Below are 23,270 nucleotides of genomic sequence, written 5' to 3'. Positions count from 1 at the left end.
GTTCAGGACACTGGACCATCAGAGACCTCCGGGTCCCGCATAATAGCAATTAGTGAGATCTCTCCCAGAGATCTCCATCTCAACACTAAGACCCAGCTCCACTCAACGACCAGCAAGCTCCAGTTCTCGACACCCCATGCTAAGCAACTAGCAAGACAGGAACACAACCCCACCCATTAGCAGAGAGGCTGCTTAAAATCAACTAAGTTCACAGACACCCCAAAACACACCACCGGATGTGGTCCTGCCCACCAGAAAGACAAGATCCAGCCTCATCCACCAGGACACAGGCACCAGTTCCCTCCACCAGGAAGCCTACACAACACACTGAACCAACCTTAGCCACTGGTGGCAGACACCAAATAAAATGGGAACTACAAACGTGCAGCCTCTGAAAAGGAGACCCCAAACACAGTAAGTTAAGCAAAATGAGAAGACAGAGAAATATGCAGGAGATGAAGGAGCAAAGTAAAAACCTACAAGACCAAACAAATGAAGAGGAAAGAGGCAGTCTACCTGAAAAACAATTCAGAGTAATGATAGTAAACATGATCCAAAATCTAGGAAATAGAAGGGAGAAAATTCAAGAAATGTTTAACAAGCACCCAGAAGAACTAAAGAGCAAAGAAACAATCATGAACAACACAACAAATGAAATTTAAAATTCTCTAGAAGGAATCAACAGCAGAATAACTGAGGCTGAAGAACGGATAAGGGACCTGGAAGATAAAATAGTGGAAATAACTATCACAGAGCAGAATAAAGAAAAAAGAATGAAAATAATTGAGGACAGTCTCAGAGACCTCTGGGACAACATTAAATGCACCAACATTCGAATTATAGGGGTTCTAGAAGAAGAAGAGGAAAAGAAAGGGACTGAGAAAATATTTGAAGAGATTATAGTTGAAAACTTCCCTAATATGGGAAAGGAAATAGTCAATCAAGTCCAGGAAGCACAGAGAGTACAATACAGTATAAATCCAAGGAGAAACATGCCAAGACATATATTAATCAAACTATCAAAAATTAAATACAAAGGAAAAAAATTAAAAGCAGCAAGAGAAAACAACAAATCACACACAAGGGAATCCCCATAAGGTTAACAGCTGATCTTTCAGCAGAAACTCTTCCAGCCACAAGGGACTGGCAGGACATATTTAAAGTTGGGAAACGGAAAAAGCTACAACCAAGATTACTCTACCCAGCAAGGATCTCACTCAGATTTGACAGAGAAATTAAAAACTTTATAGAAAAGCAAAAGCTAAGAGAATTCAGCACCACCAAACCAGCTTTACAACAAATGCTAAAGGAAGTTCCCTAGGCAGGAAACACAAGAGAAGAAAAAGACCTACAATGACAAACCCAAAACAATTAAGGAAATGGTAATAGGAACATACATATCGATAATTACTTTAAATGTAAATGGATTAAATGCTCCAACAAAAAGGCATAGACTGGCTGAATGGATACAAAAACAAGAGCTGTATATATGCTATCCACAAGAGACCCACTTCAGACTTAGGGACACATACAGACTAAAGTGTGGGGATGGAAAAAGATATTCCATGCAAATGGAAATAAAAAGAAAGCTGGAGTAGCAATTCTCATATCATCATATCAGACAAAACAGACTTTAAAATAAAGACTATTACAAGAGACAAAGAAGGACACTACATAATGATCAAGGGATCAATCCAAGAAGAAGATATAAAAATTGTAAATATTTATGCACCCAACATAGGAGCACCTCAATACATAAGGCAAATGTTAACAACCATAAAAGGGGAAATCGACAGTAACACAATAATAGTAGGGGACTTTAACACACCACTTTCACCAATGGACAGATCATCCAAAATGAAAATAAATAAGGAAACACAAGCTTTAAATGATACATTAAACACAATGGACTTCATTGATATTTATAGGACATTCCATCCAAAAACAACAGAATACACTTTCATCTCAAGTGCTCATGGAACATTCTCCAGGATAGATCATATCTTGGGTCACAAATCAAGCCTTGGTAAATTTAAGGAAATTGAAATCATTTCAAGTATCTTTTCCGACCTCAACACTAGTGGACCAGATATCAATTACAGGAAAAAAATGTAAAAAATACAAACACGTGGAGGCTAAACAATACACTACTTAATAACCAAGAGATCACTGCAGACATCAAAGAGGAAATCAAAAAATACATAGGAACAAATGACAATGAAAACACGACAACACAAAACCTATGGGATGCAGCAAAAGCAGTTCTAAGAGGGAAGTTTATAGAAATACAATAATACCTCAAAATACAAGAAAAATCTCAAAAAACAGCCTAACCTTACACCTAAAGCAATTAGAGAAAGAAGAACAAAAAACCCTCAAAGTTAGCAGAAGGAAAGAAATCATAAGGAATACATCAGAAATAAATGAAAAAGAAATGAAGGAAACGATAGCAAAGATCAATAAAATTAAAAGCTGGATCTTTGAGAAGATAAACAAAATTGATAAACCATTAGCAAGACTCATCAAAAAAAAAAAAAAGAGAAAAGACTCAAACCAGCAGAATTAGAAATGAAAAAGGAGATGTAACAACTGACACTGCAAATATACAAACGATCATGAGAGATTACTACAAGCAAATATATACCAATAAAATGGACAACCTGGAAGAAATGGACAAATTCTTAGAAAAGCACAACCTTCGGAGACTGAACCAGGAAGAAATAGAAAATATAAACATACCAATCACAAGCACTGAAATTGAAACCGAGATTAAAAATCTTGCAACAAACAAAAGCCCAGGACCAGATGGCTTCACAGGCCAATCGTATGAATCATTTAGAGAAGAGCTAACACGTATCCTTCTCAAACTCTTCCAAAATATAGCAGAAGGAGGAATACTCCAAAATTCATCCTACAAGGCCACCATCATCCTGATACCAAAACCAGACAAAGATGTCACAAAAAAGAAAACTACAGGCCAATATCACGGATGAACATAGATGCGAAGATCCTCAGTAAAATACTAGCAAACAGAATCTAACAGCACATTAAAAGGATCATACACCATGATCAAGTGGGGTTTATCCCAGGAATGCAAGGATTCTTCAATATACTCAAATCAATCAATGTGATACACCAAATTAACAAATTTAAGGAGAAAAACCATATGATCATCTCAATAGATGCAGAAAAAGCTTTTGACAAAATTCAACACCTATTTATGATAAAAACCCACCAGAAAGTAGGTACAGAGGGAAGTTACCCTAACATAATAAAGGCCATATATGACAAACCCACAGCCAACATCATTGTCAATGGTGAGAAAATGAAACCATTTCCACTAAGAACAGGACAAAGACAAGGTTGCCCACTCTCACCACTCTTATTCAACATAGTTTTGGAAGTTTTAGCCAAAGCAATCAGAGAAGAAAAAGAAATAAAAGGAATCCAAATTGGAAAAGAAAAGTAAAACTGTCACTGTTTGCAGATGACATGATACTATAAATAGAGAATCCTAAAGAGGCTACCAGAAAACTACTAGAGCTAATCAATGAATTGTGTAAAGTAGCAGGATACAAAATGAATGCACAGAAATCTCTTGCATTCCTATACACTAAGGATGAAAAATCTGAAAGAGAAATTAAGGAAACACTCCCATTTACCACTGCAACAAAAAGAATCAAATACATAGGCATAATCCTCCCTAAGGACACAAAAGATCTGTATGCAGAAAACTATAAGAAACTGATGGAAGAAATTAAAGAAGATACAAACAGATGGAGAGATATACCATGTTCTTAGATTGGAAGAATCAACATTGTGAAAATGTCTATACTACCCAAAGCAATCTACAGATTCAATGAAATCCCTATCAAACTACCAATGGCATTTTTCACAGAACTAGAACAAAAAATTTCACAATGTGTATGGAAACACAAAAGACCCCAAATAGCAAAAGCAATCATGAGAACATAAAATGGAGCTGGAGGAATCAGGATCCGTGACTTCAGACTATACTACAAAGCTACAGTAATCAACACAGTATGGTACTGGCACAAAAACAGAAAGATAGATCAATGGAACAGGACAGAAAGCCCAGAGATAAACCCACACACATATGGTCAACTTATCTCTGATAAAGGAGGTAACAATATACAATGGAGAAAAGACAACCTCTTTAATAAGTGGTGCTGGAAAACTGGATGGCTACATGTAAAAGAATGAAATTAAAACACTCCCTAACACCATACACAAAAATAAACTCAAAATGCATTAAAGACCTAAATGTAAGGTCAGACACTATCAAACTCTTAGAGGAAAACATAGGCAGAACACTCCATGACATAAATCATAGCAAGATCCTTTTTGACCCACCTCCTAGAGAAATGGAAATAAAAACAAAAATAAACAAATGGGACCTAATGAAACTTCAAAGCTTTTGCACAGCAGAGGAAACCATAAACAAGACGAAAAGACAACCCTCAGAATGGGAGAAAATATTTCCAAACGAAGCCACTGACAAAGGATTAATCTCCAAAATATACAAGCAGCTCATGCAGCTCAGTGTCAAAAAAACAAACAACCCAATCCAAAAATGGGCAGAAGACCTAAATAGACATTTCTGCAAAGAAGATCTATGAATCGCCAACAAACACATGAAAGGATATTCCAAATCACTAATTTTTAGAGAAATGCAATTCATAACTGCAATGAGGTATCACCTCACACCAGTCAGAATGGCCATCATCAAAAAATCTACAAACAATAAATTCTGGAGAAAGTGTGGAGAAAAGCGAACCCTCTTGCACTGTTGGTGGGAATGTTAATTGATACATTCCCTATGGAGAACAGTTGGGAAGTTCCTTAAAAAACTAAAAATAGAACTACCATACGACCCAGCAATCCCACTACTGGGCATTTAACCTTGAGAAAACCATAATTCAATAAGAGTCATGTACCACAGTGTTCATTGCAGCACTATTTACAATAGCCAGGACATGGAAGCAAACTATGTGTCTATCAACAGATGAGTGGATAAAGAAGATGTGGCACATATATACAATGGAATATTACTCAGCCATTAAAGGAAACAAAATTGAGTTTTTTTGTAGTCGGGTGGATGGACCTAGAATCTGTCATACAGAGTGAAGTAAGTCAGAAAGAGAAAAACAAATACCATATGCTAACACACATATAAGGAATCTAAAAAAAAATGGTTCTGAAGAACCTAGGGGCAGTGCAGGAATAAAGACACAGATGTAGAGAATGGACTTGAGGACACAGGGAGGGGGAAGGGTAAGCTTGGACGAAGTGAGAGAGAGGCATGGACATATATACACTACCAAATGTAAAACAGATAGCTAGTGAGAAGCAGCCACATAGCACAGGGAGATCAGCTCGGTGCTTTGTGACCGCCTGGAGGGGTGGGATAGGGAGGGTGGGAGGGAGGGAGATGCAAGAGGGAAGGGATATGGGAACAGATGTATATGTATGACTGATTCACTTTGTTATAAAGCAGAAACTAATAAAAAAAATTTTAAAAAATCTTTGTAAATCAACTATATTTCAATATAAAATTAATTTAAAAAGTAAAGCCTCCCCTTACTCTCAAAAATGTCCTATTTTGTATGATAAAATATATGGTCATCCTAAATACAGGTGGTCTGCCTGGATCATTTGCTAGGAAACTGGATGTCAGTATCTTTAGGTTTTTTCTCTTTGGCTAGTCAAATTTCCCGGGTAATACTCTTTCATTTTCTTACCTAGAGGTAAAGGTCTGACTGCCACCATTTGAGAAACTGCCAAATAAAATGTTAATAAAATTAAAAAGATGACTCTCGTACAAATCTAGGGTCAAGCAGATTCAAAGAATATTTTGAGGAACTAGACATTACTTATAGTCATATAAGAAGGAATTTTAGAATAAGATTGCTAGATTAGATATACAACTGATTAATATCTAACATGGCAATGAAAACTATAATTTTGAAGTTATATTTTCTTCTGGACAATAATTATTTGTGTCTCTACTGGGTAAGATCTTCAAGTTAACATAAAACTCCCCAGAGTCAGAGCCCTTAATATAAATAGCAAAGTCAAATATATGTATATTTCCCTAGATAATTAAATCATCATTGGGTGGGCTTATTAATCAATGTTCCCATGACATCAAAAGAACATGCTATACTCTTTTATTCTTCTTTCCAACTTTTGGATAATTTTTTTGAACAGACCTAGAGGGAGGAAAAGCCCAGGGATTCAGCATTCAGGATTCATTTCACATAATCCCATGTTACTTATGATATTCAAGCTGTCAGTTGTTCATGGTATTACCCAGTCCAGAGACCCAATGTTCTACCATCTCTAGAGAATAAATCTCTAGTTTCTGCTGAGGTAGAGGCGGGGCAGTGATCTAGAAGTTTTGAGGCGAGGGAACAGATCTAGGGTTCTATTTCTTTAACAGCTTTCCATCAATCTTCCTTTAATAGCTTCTACTTTATGGCCAGTTCCAGAGCTACAGGGTGCCTCCAACTGTAATCATTTTGACGACTCTGCAGGGTAAACCAGGTGGACTCTAAGCTTTCCCCACTGCCAGTCTAGAATTTATCTTTCTCAGATTTGCTAATTCAGTTAACCTTGATCTATCTGTTTTCCATCTTCCAAAATATTATTGTTGTCTCCCCTGTATTTCTCTCTATCCCAGTGGGCTTTACACCTCTAAAAGGTAATTGTTTTATTGTAGTTTAGAGGCATTTCAGGAGGTCTGATGAACTTTCCAATGTCAGTATCTTTGGGCCTTTTTTCCTAAGCTGCTGAGATTTCCCAGAAAATATGATTCCAATCTGCTGTCTGCAGAGTAAAGCTCTGGCTGCTAACATTCTAAGAGTTGAGTAGAGGTAAAAGGCAGGTGGCTTCTGACTTTAGTATGCATTGATTCACTCATTTCCCCTGGTTTTAATACAGCACCCTTGCCCTTGTCTGAATTACACCAGAAGTTTTCACTGGACCCAAGAAATGGGGTAAACTTTTGGAGTGAAATTAAATGCATGTGTTCAATCCACCACCAGCTTGACACCCAAAGTCTAATCATTTATTTCCTTTTTATTAAAATCTATAGTGATGGCTATAAATAAGAAAATTAGGTACTCCAATCATTGACGTAGGACAAAACCAAGTGTGCGTTTTGTGAACTGAACATTTATTCACTTCCCCACCACAAAATATGCAAACCTAAGGCTGTGTTAAGTATATATACAAACAACAGTACAGTGCCTAGCACTCAATGTGTCAATTATGTCACTATAATCTGAGGGGGGACGGTGGGGGAGGAAGGGATAAATTGGGAGATTGGGATTGACATATACACACTATTATATAAAATAGACAACTAATAAGGACCTACTGTACAGCACAGGGAACTCTACTCAATACTCTGCAATGACCTATATGGGAAAAGAATCTAAAAAAGCATTGATATACGTATATGTATAATTGATTCATTTTGCTATACAGCAGAAAGTAACACAACATTGTAAATCAAGTATATGCCAATAAAATAATTTTTAAATGTTACTATTATCTGAAAATAACTAGTTTAATAGGCAAATTTTAATGAACTGATGAGCTGTATCAGCAGCCCCATATCCTGTGCATTAAGCCATCCATCTATTTTCCTTTGCTTTTCAATGTACTTTTTTTTTTTTTTGCAGTACACGGGCCTCTCACTATTGTGGCCTCTCCCGCTGCAGAGCACAGGCTCCGGACGCACAGGCTCCGTGGCCATGGCTCACGGGCCCAGCTGCTCCATGGCATGTGGGACCCTCCCAGACTGGGGCACGAACCCATGTCCCCTGCATCGGCAGGTGGACTCTCAACCACTGCGCCACCAGGGAAGCTCTCAATGTACATTTTAAATTGATTTAATAAACCATATGATTCAAACATCTTAATTCAGTCTACAAGCCTTTCTGCCCCATGACCTCTAGGATATCTTGCCTGGTAGCATACTTGGAGATGACCATTGAATCAAGGTAGTTTCCCACTCTGAAAGGTTCTGAGGTCAAATTAATGTTTAAGTGTTGAATAAGACAAAGTTAAACAGATTTAATTATTATAAAATTATTTAGAGCTTTTAATAGACTAGTGTGGAGTATGGCTCTCTAAGAAGGAGATATAGTATGCTCTATTTCCCAAACTTTTTGACAATGCAAACCTTGGTTTTTTTTTTTTTTTATTCTCCCAGGAGCATCTCATGAGACTAACGTTCCACAGACCGTACTTTGGAAAAGGCTTCATTAAGAAAATAGGTCCTGCCATCTTGGTGCCTTTTCAACATCAATCTCTTGTTCATGTTTCTTTTTACTTCTGCCCCTGAGCAAAATGATTGGATTTACTGACACATTTTAGCAAAGAATATGGTCGAGGCTGTCAAAAGGTTGACTGCTTTGAATAAATGTCCTCTTCCTTTAAATCAAAAGCCAAATGTAGGGGAAAGAAAATCCATAAAGACTAATGAATGAAGACCTCAGAGACCTTCTGAAAGATGACCTGAAAAGGCAAAAATGCCTTGTAAGTTAGGCTCAGAAATGAAATACTCAGGCTTCCAAAAGCTCCCCAGAGGGAATAACTGCCAAATGAACTGAGTGCTTACTCTTTTCTTTTTTCAAACATTGATCATTTCATTTCTCCTTCCAAAAATCATGTGAGATTGGTTCTAGTTTTCTCCTAATTTACCAGTGTCACCAATACACAGAAAACTTAATTTACACAAAGTCACACGGTTAGCAAATTTCAGAGCCTACATTTGAACCCCAGTTTGTATGCCTCCATGGGTGGTGCTTTTTAACACCATATTCAATTCTCTCACTGAAGAAGCTATTAAAGGAGTCTATCATGACAATTCCAGGGGAAGGGCCACAATTAACTTTAGGGTTAGTCCAAGGCTGGTCTAACTGGCATACTCCCATCTTCAGCCACAACACATCCTCCCCTGGAGGGAGACCCAGAACTTTATTCAGCTCTGTGTCTGGTTCCCACATATGAATTTGGTGACTTCAAGAATTTTTTCTACCTAGCTCTTGGACAGTGATCACACTGGAAAAAAGCAGAAAAACTAGATCAGACTAACATGTTAGTGGCAAATAATGGTCCAAGGAAGCAGTATAATGCGATGAGTAACATGCAGATGCTGATGTCAAAGTACTTGGGTTTGAATCATGGCTCTGCTATTTATCAGCTATATGATTTTCATAAATTCCTTAGTTTCTCTATGCCTCAGTTTTCTCATCTATGAAGTCGGGATAATAATAGGATCTTTCTCACAAGATTGTTGTAAGGATTAAATGAGTTAACATATGTAAAGCACTTAGAACAGCGTCCTGCTCATGATACATGCTCTATTAGTTTTAGCTATGATTATTATCCCACTATCAGGGCTATCATTATTTGATTATGGGACACTTATAGAGCTAAAGAAATAAATCTCAAAAGGTAGAATTTCAGATTGCAAGCACTCTAAAGGAAAGCAGAAAAACAGGAATTACTCTGTAACTAAAGACCATGTGGAAAGGGAGACCCTAACCAAATACTGTCAAGTGGTTAATACTTTCCTTTCTGCTGCTGCCCTGCTTCTTGAGTCCTACTCTGTAGCTGTGGATGTGACTTAACGAGATTTTTTTCCACCCACCTCAGCTCTTTTGTGTTCTTAACCTTGCTCCCTGATTGATTCTTAATACTTTATTCATTTGGCATAACTGACCTTTCTCAGTTAGGAGGGTGGCTCTTCATTCTACAGCTACTCTTCATTAGCTTTTTGCCCTTTAAAGTAGAAGTTTGCATTATTGCTATTTTAAAATAGGCCCAAGTTTTCTAATTAAGCACCACAAATCTCCTGAAGTGTTTTACAGCATGGTCTCAGAACAGACTGCTTGCTTCTAAAGGGGACACATCTTTCTACAGAAAATAGCAAGATATCCTCCTCTGAAAGTCCCCTCCAGCCTTGCAAATTCAACGATTCTCACATCAAATTTACCTTCCTGCCAGACGAGTCCCCTTCCCTTCTCACTGGCCCCTGGCATACCACATCTGAACTGCAAGCCTTACTATGGAGCAGTGGTTAAGAGGCTTACAGGGCTTTAGAGTCAGACAGACCTGGATTTGAGTTATTTACTAGTGGTGTGACCTTTGACCCATTACTAACTAGAACTCATCTGAGCCTCAATTTCCTTTTCTATGAAATGGGGATAATAATATCTACCTCCTTTTAAGGCATCTGAGGATTAAACGAGATGAAGCATGAAAAACCTGCAGCATATAGTGCCTGGCACATAATAGTAGCTAACATTTATTGAGGTTTGCTATGTGCCAGGCAGTGTTCTAGCACTTTTTACATGTAGTTACTTATTTAATCCTCATAATTCTATTGCATAGAAGATGTGGCACATATATACAATGGAGTATTACTCAGCCATCATTATTATACTCATTTTGCGGATGAGAAGATTCAGGCATAGAAAGTTTAAATTATTTGCACAAGGTCACAAGGCAGAACTGGTGTTCAAGTCAAGGCAGCTTAGCTCCAGAAGCCATGCCCTTATCTTAACCACCCCACTCCTCCACCTTCCATGCTGTCTGCACTGAGAAGTCTCAACACCACTTTCAACAAATGATGGCACTTAGTGAATGCTGAAGGCCATGTGCCAGAGACTCTGTACTGAAAGCTTTGAATGCACGATGTTAATTAATCCTAAACCTTTTGAGATATGAATGCTTGTTTCCATTCTATAGATAAAGAAACTGAGGCTCAGAGAGGTAAAGAAACTTACTTAAAGTGACCCAGCTAGGAAGTGACAGTCAGATTCCAATCCTAGATCTGTGTGGCTTTAAAAATCCTGTGCTCCTAGGCATTACTATTCACCTTCCTGAAAGCTCTTTCCTCATATGATAGGGGGAAAAGAGTGTTCCTATTTTTAAGGTTATTGTGTAGTTTGTTATAACCAGATGGTGATTGTCCATAGATGTTGAAACTGGTTTTGTTAAATGGAATGGTTCTTTTGTCATGAGATTTCACCTGGGTACAGAAATGCCAGGGTGGCACACTTAGGTCCGGGAGAGCATCACACCTAATGCCTTCAACTGTGAATATTAATCTTAGGCTCTAAATGGCCACATGGATCCTGGAAGACAAAAGTCTTAGAAACAGTCCTTAATACCTTATTCTTACTTAATTGTTTCAACTTAAAGTACACTCTTTTCAAAGACTATATGGTGTGTGAAATAGACATGCTATACTGTTAAGTGACCAAAGAAGAAATTACAAACAATCATGCCACTCTTCTACTCAAAAGCCCTACAGAATTCAGATCAACACATTCAGATTGACGTTAAAGAGACTTCACCTTAACAGCCTGACTTATCTCCTCAACGTGAAACCTAGATTCCAAGCAAACCTTACTATTTACTGCTACTGAGTGCACCTTTGCAACTCTGGCCTCTGGATCGTGCCTATTGCTTTCGCCCTCCTCCGTGGTCATCCATCCAGGCCCAGCTTAACATCCATGTCCCAGATGAACCCCAACTTACAATGACCCCTTTGCTTCTAAATTTACAGCTCAGAGTCAATTTCCCTACAGAAAATAATGTTGGACATGATCATTCATTCAGGGCTAGCGTACCAAACAAACTATTTAACTCACAAATTGTGAATTTTTTGACTTCTTTCAAGAACATGTCTGCATAATCATGATTTTTAAATTGTTTAATGATTGAAAATCTTGTCTCCCAAACAATATCATAAACTCCTCATGGGCAGGAAACATGTATGTCTCCAATTCTTTTTTTTCTTAAGTGTTTATAGCTTCAACCTCAGTTCTAGGTACACAAGAGGTTTTTATTAAATGCTTAATGAATAAGTGAACGAAACAAAGTACTGCTATGTGCAAACATCTAAAAGGCACAGTCAAAAGCAATTAATCATAAGGATGAGTAGTCTCAGAACAAACAAAGTAAATTAAGCAGTTGGCTGGGGGCAATTTGGTCTATACCAATTCCTGCCAAACCTTCAAAATGTTCAAACTTTCAAGGATTTATTTTCTGATCTTGCTCCTTTCAAAAGATTGATCTCAAAACAGCTCAGGCTTCTGACAATTTTTTAGTCATTGCTAATCTCACGCTCTCTCCTATACATGAATCACTCAATTCTTCCACCTTATCCTTTTGTCTCTGAAAGCCCTGCTTGTTCTCCTTAATCTCATCAGAGTATCAAGTTAGCTCCCATTGTGCTGTTCTTATCTCTTTTCTGCAAACCCTAACTGATGTGGACTACTGTTGTTCCATTCTGGTTTTTGCTCTCTCTCGGACCAAATATTTCACAGCAGTTCCACGGCTTAGAGTGGGTGCCTCACTGATTCTTGACTCTACTTCTTTACCCCTGAGGAACTATGATCACTGATAGACACAGCTGGCCTATGCATCGGTTACCTCTGTGTTACTGAAGGGCCTTTTTTTAAAAAGCTCACTGCCCTTCACATACTCCTTCTTTACAGCCTGGGATACAGAAAGAAAGTGGCATTTTGCATTACTCATTTCTCTAAGTTAAGCCTCAAGAGAACCCCATTGTCTTCAGGTATACCCTACTTCCTCCAAGCAGGCACCAAACATCATCATGCCACCTCCTAACTGCCAATCCATTTTCTCTTCAATGAATGGCACAGGCCTGCCTGCTAGCTGTCTAGATGAGGACTTAGTCCTCGAAAGACAGAAAAAAAGAATGAAATTATAGGCTAATTCAGTTATAGCAACTGAAACCGTTGCCCAAACTCTATAACCTCTCTACTTCCCATCAAAATTTACCTGTTCTATGTCTCTCTCCCTAGGAGTCCTGCTGGATAACGCTGCTGTCATGAAAATTAATCTGTGCAAGGCTTCCCTGGTGGCGCAGTGGTTGAGAGTCCTCCTGCCAATGCAGGGGACACGGGTTCGTGCCCCGGTCCGGGAAGATCCCACGTGCCGCGGAGTGGCTGGGCCCGTGAGCCATGGCTGCTGAGCCTGCACGTCCGGAGCCTGTGCTCCACAACGGGAGAGGCCACAACAGTGAGAGGCACGTGTACCACAAAAAAGAAAAAAAATAATAATCTGTGCAAAAGCACTAATGGCTAATATCTCTTAAAGTACTCCACTCCTGCTTATGTTTATCAAAATAGTCATTTGTTTTCAACAGAATTGAAAAACCGAACTCCAGATACGTAACTACATTTTTCAATTAGTAAATGTTTTGTGGTTTTGCAATATTGTAGAAAGAACTTTAATTCATCATTAGTAATTAAAAAAAAAAAGATCATCCAAACCAGTCATGGCACTTCAAGAGATTCCAATGTGCCTAGCCAACAGGTTGATTCTTTCACTTTCCAACTGGTAGATGTGATCCCAATGGATGTGGTTAAACTTTCTCACCTAAAGGTGGACTTTCCCAACAGAGTTCTTCCAGAGTATCAGAAAAAGGGGACTTGATTAGAGCAAAAGATGAAAGGGAGTGGGTCCTCTCTAAGGATACTGCCAAGAATTTGACTTGAATGATATTATAAATGATCTCGCCTAGCATTCTAATTATCCTTCTTCATAATTAATCCTGCTCACACCACAAAACTATGCACGATTATGTTTTTCCCTGGAGGAACACCATGCTTCAAGATTACTGCAATATGTAGCTGGAAGTGAACTGGACAATCAGAGGAAGAGAAAAGTGCGCTCCAGAGTTCAACTGACTGTAAATGATGCTTAGACGATTGGTTCAATGCACTTGTTTTTTCTTTTTTCTTTTTTAACATCTTTATTGGAGTATAATTGCTTTACAATGGTGTGTTAGTTTCTGCTTTATAACAAAGTGAGTCAGCTATACATATACATATATCCCCATATCTCCACCCTCTTGCATCTCCCTCCCACCCTCCCTATCCCACCCCTCTAGGTGGTCACAAAGCCTAGGGGCAGGACAGGAATAAAGACGCAGATGTAGAGAATGGACTTGAATGCACTTGGTTTTAAAACAAATCATCTTGCAGCTTGGGATTAAAGTAAGGCAACTAAGTGAAAAATCACAGGAGCAAATTCTATGTCTATATCTGGGAGATAGGCTTTCAAGGCAAAGACACCTGAGGTCAAGCCCAGCCTCTATCAAGTGTGTGACCCTAAAATTTTTATTTAATTTGGTTGAACCTCAGTTTTTTCAACTGAAAAACAGGCATAACAGTATCTACCTCACAGAATTAAGTATTATTGAGTATTAAATTGCATAATGGATATAACAAGTCTGGTACATATGGGAAGTACTTAATAAGGACTAATCCCCCTCTTCTTTTTCCCTGATGTAAAGTGTCTGTTTCAGCAAAAGTCTTAGAAACTTGGACTATTAGAGCAAGGGGAAATTGAGAGTTCATCTTATTCAATTACCTCATTTTTGCAGATGAGAAAACAAAAGTTCAGAATATTTGAGTATGCCATAGTGAGTTGTATTATAAAATAGGAATGGGGCTACGAATTCCCACCTCAGTATACTAAGGAAGTCTATAATTCCCTCTGCATTAACCATTCCTGTCCAGATCAGGAACATGGAAAGGAGGTATTCTTCTCCAATCTTTTCTTAGATTTTCTACTTAAACCAGGTTTATAGTTTAAATGGATAATTACCCATCTGCAGCTCACAAATTCCATAGCTATTTGCTAAGTGAATTTCCTAAACAGCTCTTAGAATTACTTAGGACAGGATTAGACTCAAGTGGATACAGTGAGGTCTCAGGATTCCAGAGACAGGAAATATCATGGAAATGGAACTGACAGAACCTGAAACTGCCTTCAAGTGGCAGAAGGTAGTGGGAGGAAGATGTCTGAGGTTTGGAGCTTAAATGACTGGGAAAATGATGATGCTAACAGACATTTGGAAGTCGAGAACAGGAGTGGATTCACAGTGGAGATAGAGAAGATGAGTTCATTTTTGGACATGTTGTGTTTGAGGTGCCAGTGGAACATTCAGGCAGTGATGCCTGGGAGGCAGAGTTACAGCTAGTCTTTTTGGAGCTTTTATGTGAATATTTAACAAGGCGATCTCTCCAAGTAGACAGTCCTGAGCACAAGACTTGATCAGTGGACAGTTAGCACCTTCATGTGAACAAAAAGCACCCCTTTACTCAGTCTAATGCAGCCTGGTACAGGACTTGGTGAGCAGAGCACCAAGCTAGATTAAGGCCCCCACTTCCTCCAGAACCATTTGCAGTTGCTCTGCCAGTAGCCAACTGAAGATGTGAGTCTGAAGTTCAGGGGACATATCTGGGCTGGATAGAGAGATTTGGGAGTCATGACCTTATAGGTGAGAGCTGACTCTCTGCTCGAAGAGAGTATATATAAAGACAAAGAAGAATGGCCTTACGGCCTTGGGTGTTTGAGGGTTTCAGGAGGTTGTTTATCATTCATTCACTAATTGTTTTGGTTCTTTCCTTCATTGACAGAACAAGTCATATGTATACATGGGGGAAAATCCTTCCAGGAAGAAGTAACAACAAGGAAAAGACCCATAAGCAGGAATATGACTGACATATTCTAGAAAGAGTCAGGAGACTTGTGTGGCTAGAGCAAAGTAAACAAAAGGGGAGTATGTTTGGAGATGAGATCAGAGTAGGTAAAGGATGGGGATCACTGCCATGTTAGATAGGATCTTACAGGCCATTATAAAAACTTTGCTTCTCCTCTAAGTGAAATGGAAGCCATTGGAGGGTGTTGAATGGAGGAGTGATATGACTTGACTTAGGTTTCAAAAGGTTCACTCATACTTCTGTGTGGAAAATAAAATGTAGGGGTATAGGGAAGAAGCAGGGAGTCTAGTTAGAGGAGGCTTCTGTAATGATCCAGGCTTGAAATCATGTTGCCTGGACCAGGATGGCAATGGAAATTGTGAGAAGTGGTTAAATTCTATATATATATTCTGAAGGTAAGGCTAACATGGTTTCCTTAAATATTGCATGTAGAGGGAGAACAAAAGAGAGAGAGGAGATTCGAGGATGGAGTTGACATTTACTGAGATGGGAAAGGCTATGGAAGAAACAGGTTTGGAGGTGAATAACAGGAATTCTGTTTTGGAAGTATGAGTCTTCAAGTTAGAGAAGAGGTCTGGGCTGGGGATATCAAATTGGGGGTCATAATTTTATACTTAGTATTTAAAGCCATGAATCTGGATGAAATCACTAAGGGAATGAGTAGAGACAGAAAAGAGTTGTGAGATGTAACCCTGTGGATCACAGAGGAAGAGGAATCAGTAAAGGAGACAGAGAAAGAGCAGCCAGTGAGGTAGGAGGATAACCAGAAGAGTGCCAAGTCCTGGAAGTCAAGTAAAGAAAGTATTTCAAGGAACTAGAGAAAGAAGAACAAACAAAACCCAAAGTTAGTAGAAGGAAAGAAATCATAAAGACCATAGCAGAAATAAATGAAATAGAGACCAAAAAAATAGAAAAGATCAATGAAACTAAAAGCTAGTTCTTTGAAAAGATAAACAAAATTGATAAACCTTTAGCCAGACTCATCAAGAAAAAAAAAGGAGGGCCCAAATCAATAAAATCAGAAATGAAGAATGAGAAGTTATAACCAACACCACAGAAATACAAAGGATCATAAGAGACTACTACAAGCAACTATATGCCAATAAATTGGACAACCTAGAAGAAACAGACAAATTCTTAAAAAGGGACAATCTACATAGACTGAACCAGGAAGAAATATAAAATATGAATAGAACAATTACCAGTATTGAAATTGAATCAGTAATTTAAAAACTCCCAACTAACAAAAGTCCAGGACCAGACGGCTTCACAGGTAAACTCTACCAAACAACTAGAGAAGAGTTAACACCTATCCTTCTGAAACTATTCCAAAAGAATTGCAGAGGAAGGAACACTTCTGAACTCATTCTATGAGGCCACCATCACTCTGATACCCAAACCAGACAAAAATATCACAGAAAAAGAAAATTACAGGCCAATATCACTGATGGACACAGATGCAAAAATCCTCAACAAAATGTTAGCAAACCGAATCAAACAACACATTAAAAGGATCATACTCCATGATCAAGTGGGATTTATCCTAGGGATGCAAGAATTTTTCAGTATCTACAAATCAATCATTGTGATACACCACATTAATAAACTGAAGAATAAAAACCATATGATCATCTCAATAGATGCAGAAAAGGCTTTTGACAAAATTCAACATTGATTTATGATAAAAACTCCCCAGAGTGGGCACAGAGGGAACCTACCTCAACATAAATAAAGGCCATATATGACAAATCCACAGTTAACATCATATTCAATGGTGAAAAGCTGAAAGCATTTTCTCTAAGATCAGAAACAAGACAAAGATGCCCACTCTTGTTACTTTTATTCAACACAGTATTGGAAGTCCTAGACACAGCAGTCAGACAAGGAAAAGAAATAAAAGGAATACAAAGGAAGGAAGAAGTAAAACTGTCACTCCTTGCAGATAACATGATACCATATATAGAAAATCCTAAAGACACCACCAGAAAACTACTAGAGCTCATCAATTAATTCAGTAAAGTTGCAGGATACAAAATTAATATACAGAAATCTCTTGCATTTATGTACACTAACAATGAACTATCAGAAACAGAAATTAAGGAAACAATCCCATTTACTATCACATCAAAAAGAATAAAATACCAGGAATAAACCTACCTAAGGAGGTAAAAGACCTGTACTCTGAAAACTGTAAGATACTGATGAAGTAAATTGATTAACCAAATAGCTAATAGCCAGAAAAATCTTGAAAAAGAAGAACAGAGCTGGAGGAATCAGGCTCCCTGACTTCAGACTATGCTACAAAGCTACAGTCATCAAAACAGTATGGTACTGCACAAAACAGAAATATAGATCAATGGAACAGGATAGAGAGCACCGAAATAAACCCATGCACATATGGCCAATTAATCTATTATATGACAAAGGAGGCAAGAATATACAATGGAGAAAAGACCACCTCTTCAATAAGTGGTGCTGGGAAAACTGGACAGCTACATGTGAAAGAATGATATTAGAACATTCTCTAACACCATATACAAAAATAAACTCACAGTGGATTAAAGACCTAAATGTAAGACCAGAAACCATAAAACTCCTAGAGGAAAACATAGGCAGAACATTCTTTGACATAAGTTGTAGCAATATTTTCTTAGATCAGTCTCCCAAGGCAAAATAAATAAAAGCAAAAATAAACAAATGGGACCAAATTAAACTTAAAAGCTTTTGCATAGCAAAGGAAACCACTGACAAAATAAAAAGACAACCTACTGAATGGGAGAAAATATTTGCAAATGATAGGACTGATAAGGGGTTAATATCCAAAATATATAAACAGCTCATACAACTCAACATCAAAAAAAACCTGATTAAAAATAGATAGCTAGTGGGAAGCAGCCACACAGCACAGGGAGATCAGCTCGGTGCTTTGTGACCACCTGGAGAGGTGGGATAGGGAGGGTGGGAGGGAAACACAAGAGGGAGGAGATATGGAGATATGTGTATATGTATAGCTAATTCACTTTGTTATAAAGAAGAAACTAACACACCATTGTAAAGCAATTATACTCTAATAAAGATGTTTAAAAAAATTGGACAGAAGACCTGAATAGACATTTTTCCAAAGAGGAGTTCAGATGGCCAACAAGCACATGAAAAGATGCTCAATATTGCTAATCAAGGAAATGCAAATCAAAACCAAAGTGAGGTATCACCTCACACCTATCAGAATGGCTATCATCAAAAAGAATACAAATAACAAATGTTGGCAAGGATATGGAGAAAAGGGAACCCTAGTACACAGTTGATGGGAATGTAAATTGATGCAGCCACTATGGAAAACAGTACAGAGGTTTCTCAAAAGACTAAAAATAGAACTACCATATGACCTAGCAATTCCATTCCTGTGTATATATCCCCAAAAAACCGAAAACACTAATTCGAAAAGATCCACATAGCCCAATGTTCATAGCGGCATTATTTACAACTGCCGAGATAATGGAAGCAATCTAAGTGTCCATCAACAGATGGATGGATAAAGAAGATGTGATACATAAATAAATACACACACACACAAACACACTGGAATACTACTCAGCCATAAAAAAGAATGAAATTTTGCCATTTGCAACAACATGGATGGATTTGGAGGGCGTTTTGTCAACTGAAATAAGTCAGAGAAAGACAAGTACTGTATGTTATCACTTACATGTGGACTCTAAAAAATACAACAAACTAGTGACTATAACAACAAAAAATAGACTCACAGATATAGAAAACAAAATAGTGATTACCAATGGGGAGAGGGAAGGGGGAGGGGAAAAATAGGAGTAGGGGAGTTAGAGGTACAAATTACTATGTATAAAATAAATAAGTTCCAAGCATATATTGTACAGCACAGGGAATACAGCCAATACTTTACAATAACTATAAATGGAGTATAACCTTTAAAAATTGGGAATCACTATCTTGTACACAGTAACATATAATACTGTACATCAACTATACTTCAATGGAAAAATACTAAACTTAAAAAATAAATATATCAACTATACTTCAACTTTTTTAAAAAGGAAAGCATTTCAGGAAGTATATTCATTGTATTAATTGCTGCTGATAGGTCTAGCAAGGTAAGGAATAGGAACTGTCATTTATCTAACAAACTAGAGGTCATTGGTGACTTTTACAAAGAACAATTTTGGTGGAGTGATGGAGGCAAAAGCCTGATTGGAGTGAGCTCAAAAGAGCATAGGAGACAACAAGGAGAGACAACTCTTTTGAGGAGTTTTGCTAAGAAGGTGAGCTGAAAAATGAGGCCATAGTTATAGAGTCAGGTGGAGTCAACAGGAGGATTTATTTTTTTAAGATGTAAGCAGTAACAGTATGTCTATACAGTGGTAGGAATGAACCAGTATAGAGTGAAAACCACTGATGCAGAAGATCAAGGGGAGAAATGCTAGAGCAAATAGCCTTGAGTAACCTAGAGGTGTTGGGATGTAGTGTAGAAATGGGGTAGTCGGCCTTAGATAGGAGCAGAGATTGTTCTCCCATAGTAACAAGAGAGAAGAGAAATAATATGGGTATATATGCAAGTAGGTGGGTAGATGTGGGAGTCTGTGGGAGTTCTCTTCTGACTGCTTCAGAAGGTCAGCTGCTGTGAGGGGCTTGAGGGAGGGAGTGTTGGGATGTTGAACAAGAAAGAAAAGTATAAAGAGTGAGAGAGTGAATGAACCATGGAAATGTATAGGAGTGGCAGTCAGCACTGAGGGCCCAGCTGAGATTAGTGGTTGTGAATATGAAGTGAAGTCAGTTAACACAAAGCTTCCTCTGTATTCCATCCAGCTCTCTAGGCTTCACCCTTATTCCTTTCTCCTCAGCTTCACAAGAGAGAGGCCTGGTTCATATCCTCAAATCCAAACCATCTCCCTTTCTGCTTCTTAGTTTATCTCTTCTGCATAGCTCAAGCTGAAAGAGAAGCAGCAGGTTTGAAGTGGGAAGTCAGATTGTGGACAGGGTGAATTTGCGGCACCTATAGGACATCCAAGTGGTTTCAGATCCAGAGCTTGGGTCAGAGCTCTGGACTGCAGGCACAGATTTGAGAAGTACCACTCAAGGCTGAGAGAATGGATGAGGTTATGCAGGGGAAGAAGGGAAGATAAAGGAAGGGGAGAGCGTTCAGAATAGAGCCGTGGGGCCTGACTACCCTGCAAGGAGAGGAAGGTTTACTAGGCACGTGAACAGAGGGCAAGTGTCCTGCCTTTCACCTGACTGCCATTAGCCAGGCAATGTTTGAAGAAACACAAGTAGAACCCCACCATATTTCATCTGTTTTTCACTCTGCCATGAGCTGGTTGCTGCCTCACTGCTTGACTAATTCTCCTGTCCCTGAGGATCTCAAAGGACAGAGTGTTCCACATGCAGTACCAGCTTGCATCACGGATGCTGGGTAAAGAGGAGGAAAACCAATTAAAGCCCCCATATGTCCAGGTTTCAGAGGGTCCCTCCCTTTCTGTCTTCTTCTGAGTCAAGGTCTGGCCCTGGGAATTAACATCCCTTCACATCTGCACGTTTTTCACTTTGCAAAGAGCTTTCATGATTGTCATCCAAACTGTTCCTTAGAGAACCTCTGTGAAGTAGGCAGAACAAAACTTATGACCTTCGTTCCCCAGGTGAGAACCCTGAGGCCCAGGCAAGCAGGGAGGTGGCACGGGGTCATCTGGCCGGTTGGTGGCAGAACTGCATCTGGGGTGCAGGTGCCCTGTCCCCAGCAGGGCGCTGCCGAGAGGGCTGCTACCAGGTGGCTTGGGTTGCTGCTCTCTGTGCTCCGGAGAAGCCGGGAGCCGTGACTCCAAGACCTGCCTTGGCAATTGCTGAAAACTAGGACCTCTGGAGCTGAGCCCAGACCAAGCCGTATGCCTACTCCTGAGCTGATGCTTATGGGGGCCTTGAACAGGGGTCTGGCATAGCCCCTGCCCTCAAAAACCTGACAACCTGAATGGAGAGACTAGGCTTGGACACCAAGTCCAAAGGCAATTCAAGGGCTTCACTCTTTTCCACTAACCAGTCTGTTACCTGGGACCATGATGCAGAGACACCTTCTGCATTCACCTTTCTCCTGCCCCAGCCCTGTGGAATGATGGGTAGCAAGGGCAAAGGGTGAAGGATGGGGAATATGGGGGAAGAAACGAAAAACTAGAGTTTCCATTGGGTGTCAGGCACAGTGTGGAATATATATGTTATACATATGTCAGCTATATGATGTTTATTTTACACACACACACACACAAACAAACAATCTCCATGGATTAACCTTCTTAGCTAACTCTCATCCATGTAAAGAGCTTAAAACAGTGTCTGGCACTTACAAAACGCTGAATGAATGTTAACCATTCTTCCTTATCGTCATCATTATTACCTTCAGGCATATTTGAAAGTTTTGGGACTTGTAGTATGTATAGAGCTGTTTACAGAAGGAGATAGGAAGGCTCTGAACATGAATTGGAGCTACCTCAATAACCCAGCTGAGACCTGGAGCTAAAGAAATTGCTGAGCTTTGCTTGGTGATAATGCATCTCTCTACACACTAGCCTAAAAATCCCAAACTGTTAGGGTTGTTGAAATTCCAAATATTTAATAGTATTAGTAGTAGTTTTTATTTTCCCCATATTCTCTCCTGGGCACCATAGTTTCAGCCAGACACCTGACAGTCATAAATCTTACTCTGCCACCTCTCCTATCACTGTCTACAGATGCTTAAGCCTCTTACTTCACTGAGAAAATCAAGGCCATCAGGGGAGACTTTCCAATGCAGCAACCAGCCCCACTGTTGCCTCCTTTTCTGTAGTCCCAGAGAGTGAGCTGTCACTCTTCCTGTTCAAAGTTAACTCATCTACTTGGAACCTATTGCCCCCTCTTCTCAGGGACACTGATTGCTTAAAGCATCCTCTCCCTCTCCTTATCCTCAACCTTACTTTCTCCTACTCATTCTTTTTCCACAGCATAGGAACGTGCTCAAGGCTCTCCTACCTTAAACAAAATTAAAAACATTCTTAAACTTGCAATCCTTTTTAGCTGGCATCCTCTTATTCCTTTTCCTTCCCAGCTAAATTCTTTGAAACGATAGCCTACACTCACCATTTTAAATCTCTGATCTCTCATTAATACCTCTACTTACTGCAAGTTGTCTTCCTCTCTCATAATTCCACTAAAACTGCTCTCCCTGAAGTCACCAATGATCTCTATAATTCCAAATTCAATGGATACTCTTCTGTCATTTTCTTAAATTGATCTCTATGTTCCCTTTGATATTACTGACTATTCCCTGGAAAACTTCTCTCTTTCTTTGACTTCTTTGAAATCATTCTCTCCCCATTTCTCTCCTTTTCTTGCCATTCATCCCTGGTCTCCTAGCCTGGAATCTCTTTCTCTGCTCAAACCTCAAATATTGTTGTGCTCCAAGGTTTCTACTTTACCACTCCCTGGGTGATGACCTCTGTACCCAAGGCCTCAGAGCCTGTGCTTCTCTCTACCACTGCATTTAGCTCCATCTTCCTATTCATCTGCAATCTTCTTGAGAGCAGAACCCATGCCCTGTTCATTCGTGTATCCTCAGTGCTTTGCACAGTGCCTGATATGTTATGGACATTCCATTACTATTTGTTTCATAAATGAATTAAAACTAAGGCTTGACCT

The sequence above is a fragment of the Mesoplodon mirus genome, assembly GCF_964341445.2.
Source record: "Mesoplodon mirus genome assembly, chromosome: X".
NCBI lineage: Eukaryota > Metazoa > Chordata > Mammalia > Artiodactyla > Ziphiidae > Mesoplodon > Mesoplodon mirus.
This window is presented reverse-complemented; position numbering follows the sequence as displayed.